The following is a 4,838-nucleotide window of genomic DNA, read 5'->3' as shown; positions in this document are numbered from 1 at the left end:
ATTATCTTTAGCAAAAATATCTCATTTTCAACCATTCATGCAATCAAGCAAGTATTTCCGGTGCCAAATATTAGAAATAACTTTATCCATCTTGGTCACCCTCTTATTATTCCTGGAAAGAACAGAACCGCGGCATATAATTTCGTGCTTGACAAATTCAAATCCAAACTCATTACATACAAAGCAGATAAGCTCTCCCATGCTGCAAGATTAGAACTCATCAAATCTGTGTTCTCGTCTATCCCAGTCTACTATATGTCAAACATCCTTTTTTTCCAAAAAAAAATTTATTGCTAAGATCAGTGCTATCATTCGGATATTTTGGTGAACTGTTTAAGAGCTTGGAATGACATTTGTGAACCCAAGAATGAAGGAGGACTAGGCATCCGAAATCTTCAAGCCATGAACCAAGGTTTGATTCTTATGGCAGCATGGTGGATCGCTGATTAACCAAATGATTTTCTCCATGCTGATCTGAAATCCAAATATTTTCCATACTCATCCATTTGGCGCCCAAAACCAAATGTTCCAAAATCTGCCTTTTGGCCTTCCATCATTAAGATACTATCCATTCTTAAATCTCATTCCTTTTATCAAATCACTCAAGGCCAAATGTTGATTTTGAGTAGTCCATGGTGCCAAGGCCGGGTTCACATATACGATGCTCCCATTATCCAACAAGCAAACTTTGTCTACCCAGCCCATGTGAGAGACCTCTGACTTCCCAATCAACAGGTTCAGAACCATGAACTTATTGACATGCTCTTCGAGCAACTGTTGGCGAATACAATCAAGCAAACTCAAATCATACACTCACAGAGCGACGACATTTTGTGCTGGAAAGTAACTCCATCAGGTAAATTAACACTAAAAGTGCATATCGTGCTTGTCTTCAAAGACTGCAGGAGCTTGGAGAACCAATGCCAAGACAAGTCCAGATTTGGAAGAACAGGCAAATAATACCAAGAGTTCAAACTTTTGGGTGAAGATTTTTGAGAAGAGCTATACCAACAGGAGCTCGAGCAGGTAAGTACTCTAATCACATTAGCAAACTTTGTGCTAGATGTGGGGTAGAACAAAATGATACACATTTATTCTTTACCTGTCCTTTCTCTAGAGCAGCTTGGTTCAATGCACCTTAGTTTATTCGCTTAGAAAATCTTGTTGATAATAATAGTTCACTCACACAAATCACTATGAATTTTTTAAGTATGAACCATCCCCACGGTTCATGCCAAATATACTGACCTTTATGTGGTGCATTTGGAAATCTAGGAACGATCATCTTTTTGGTAGGAAACAAGGGGCACCTTATCAAATTCACCAGATGGCTCATGCGATCACACAAAATCTAGAGTTGGTCGATGCAATTGATTTTGCTTGTCTACAGGTCCAGCCTACTCTCTCTTCTTTACAGGGCAAACAACAACTGGTATTGGTGTTTACTGTCATTTACAGGAACATGGAACTTCCACGATGGTCTTCGTACAGGCTTCAACCGAGAAAATGCCGTCGGTACTCCAAGCTGAAGCTACAGCACTCCTTGCAGCAAGCGTCGACAATGCCCTCAACCTACAGGAGGTGACTTTTCTGACAGACAACAACACGTTGGCTGCCGCTGTAGCTTCAACAGACGCGCCTCACAGCTGCAGGTTCCTTGGGAGATTCGGAAACATATTGCTGATTATATCCAGATCACACATACTCTCCATCCAACAATTTTTCATGTTAAGAGGAATCTCAATGGAGTTGCTCACAACTGTGCACATCAGGAGATTAGACAAGATGTGTCTAGCCCTATCTTCACTTGCGCTCATTCAGCTCATAGAAACAGACTTTGTCCAGTTTACTTTTCACTTCTTTGTATTCATCTTCAGGGTGTTCTAATACAAGCTGTACACTATAGTATGAATGAAAATTTGGCACCCCCGGTGCCTTTACCCGTTCAAAACAAAAACGTCATCTGTTCCAAATCTTGCAAGGCGCCCTCCCCGGCCATGTGGAAGCTCCGAAAAGAAGCAGCATTAATAGCATTCAGCAATGGCGGCCACGGTAGCAGAATCCAACCAGTACATTGTGTTTTGACCAGACGACGTGGAAAAAAAGAGAGAAGTATGGAGCCGCCGTCGCGTGTCCCAAGAAGCAAGGAGTACAAAACCTTGGGCAACGGTTTTTCTCACTCCGCGCGCGGTTCACATCACACACGACGCTTCTTTCTTCTCGCTCACAAGCCAGTCCCGGGCCAAGAGCAGGCTTACGCATGAGAGCCTTTTGGCTGCTCGCCTTCACCGGCGCCGCGCTGGTCGTGGCGGCCGGCGGGCAGCAGGCCAACGTGTCGTCGATCATCACGCGGGAGACGTTCGATTACGTGGCGAGCGGGCGCAACCAGTCCGGCTGCGAGGGCGGCTCGCTCTACACCTACGATGCGTTCGTGAAGGCCGCCAGCAAGTTCCCTGCCTTTGGCACCGTCGGCGACGAGGAGACTCGCCGGCGTGAGCTCGCCGCCTTCTTCGGGCAGACCTCCCACTTGACGACAGCTTACTGCTTTGTGAAACAGGTGAACCCGACCAGCGCGCCGTACTACGGCCGAGGCCCCATACAACTGTCCACGTAAGATCATGCTCCCAATTTCTCTCCGTTCTAGTTTCACTTGGCACTTGATTTCTAACCAGCATTTTTCGCAAGATTATCTGAATTCAGTGCAGCTCCCAGCATACTAATGCACAGTTTAATTACCATCATTCACAGCGAGGACAACTACCGGCTAGCAGGGAAAGCGCTGGGGCTGGACCTGCTGGGCAACCCGGACCTGGTGTCCACCGATGCCGTCGTCTCATTCGAGACTGCCATCTGGTTCTGGACGACGGCGCAGCCACCGTATCCGTCATGCCATGCCGTGATGACGGGCAACTGGACGCCGTCCGCCCAGGATCGCGACGCCGGGCTGCTGCCCGGGTACGGCATGACCGCCTACATCCTCAACGGCGGGGTGGAGTGCGGCACGACCTCCCAGTCCGCCCAGGACGGTGTCCGGTACTACAAGAGGTACTGCGACATGCTCCAGGTGGGGTATGGTAACAACGTGTTCTGTAAGGACAGCACGTTGGCACAGCCGCCGTCGTCGTCTCCAGGAGGACCAGCAGAGCCGTCATCACCTCCTCCAAGTCGAAGAACTGGGCTTATGATCGGAGTTTCTGCCGGATCCGTGTCGCTCTTGATCGCTACTGGCTTGTTGATCTGGTTCCTTCTACGGCGGCGACGGCAAAAGCAGGCTAAAATCCGCGAGGAAGCGACAGAACAAGGGTCAGAAGAGGGCAACTTATTTGACGTTGATCAGGCCATGGAAGACGACTTCGAGAAGGGGACCGGACCCAGGCGGTTTCACTACAACGACTTGGTCCTTGCCACCAACAACTTCTCCAATGGTAACAAGCTCGGAGAAGGAGGCTTCGGCTCCGTGTACAGAGGATTCCTGAACGACCTGAACCTTCCTGTTGCCATCAAGCGAGTCTCCAAGGGCTCCAAGCAGGGGAGGAAGGAGTACGCGTCAGAGGTTAGGGTCATAAGCAGGCTCCGGCACAAGAACCTCGTGCAGCTCATCGGCTGGTGCCACGTTGGCGGCGATCTGCTCCTCGTCTACGAGCTGATGCCGAACGGCAGCCTCGACACCCACCTCTACGATTACGGCGATAACCAACAACGCTGTGCTCCCATGGTCAGTCAGGTACGAGATTGTGCTCGGATTAGGCTCTGCCCTTCTATACCTACACCAGGATTGGGAGCAGTGCGTCATCCATAGGGACATCAAGCCAAGCAACATCATGCTGGACGCCGCGTTCAATGCCAAGCTCGGCGACTTCGGCCTTGCCAGGTTTGTTGAGCGCGACCGAGCAAAGTCATGGACGACGGTTGCCGCAGGCACGATGGGATACATGGACCCGGAATGCATGATCACCGGCAGGACCAACGCCGTGTCGGACATATACAGCTTCGGCGTCGTCCTCCTCGAGATCGCGTGCGGCCGGCGGCCTGTAGTGGTAGCTGAGAAGGAGGAAGACACGGTTCACCTGGCTCAGTGGGTCTGGAACTTCTATAGCAGGGGTAGGATCCTAGACGCCGCCGATGCACGGCTGAGCGGCGAGTTCGACGCTCGAGAGATGGAGCGCGTGATGCTCGTCGGGCTCTGGTGCTCTCAGCTTGATCTGAAACTGAGACCTTCCGTCAGGCAGGCCGTCAACGTGTTGCGGTTCGAGGCGCCGCTGCCGAACCTCCCTGTGACGATGCCGGCGGCAAATTACATGCCACCGGTGGGCACGAGTAGTTGCACATCCTCGACCGTGACAGGGGGCAACAGCAGCAGCGGGGGCACTTCCACATCATCGCTGGCAGCAACAACGCAGCAACCACACAACCAAGATTGACACCAACGTCTTTTTTTTTTTGCTGAACTATTTACTCTGACACTACTTCTCTTGTTTTCTTTTTTCTACTAGATTATACAGGACTTCTTGCCTTGTTATAAGATAATTGTGCTAGTGTATACTCATGGTTTATGCTGGGTTGTCAAGTTCACCGTCGAAAAAGAGTAGAACCAGTTATGCATGTATCTAGAGTCGTGCCAGGGGTAAGATCAGCACTGCATTATTCCTATCCATGACCATATTCCTATGAGCATTTCATTTCTTATGAGCATTTCATTTCTGAAGGTTTTCCTTACTAAACTGAGAAGTTGTGAACAAAAAAGAACAAATGTAAGGCAATACCTAATGCGCTTGGAATAGTCAAGCATGTATAAACATAGTCAAGTGTTAAGTGAAAAAAAGGCTCCCTTTTCTGTA

General features: G+C 49.4%; 1 pseudogene; it reads left to right on the top strand.

The window, feature by feature from the left end:
- The first annotated feature begins 2,260 nt into the window (after positions 1-2,260).
- Positions 2,261-4,421, top strand: LOC124694548 (annotated as a pseudogene).
- The last annotated feature ends 417 nt before the right edge of the window (positions 4,422-4,838 follow it).

This window comes from Lolium rigidum, chromosome 3 (genome assembly GCF_022539505.1).
Source record: "Lolium rigidum isolate FL_2022 chromosome 3, APGP_CSIRO_Lrig_0.1, whole genome shotgun sequence".
Classification (NCBI taxonomy): domain Eukaryota; kingdom Viridiplantae; phylum Streptophyta; class Magnoliopsida; order Poales; family Poaceae; genus Lolium; species Lolium rigidum.
This window is presented reverse-complemented; position numbering and strand designations above follow the sequence as displayed.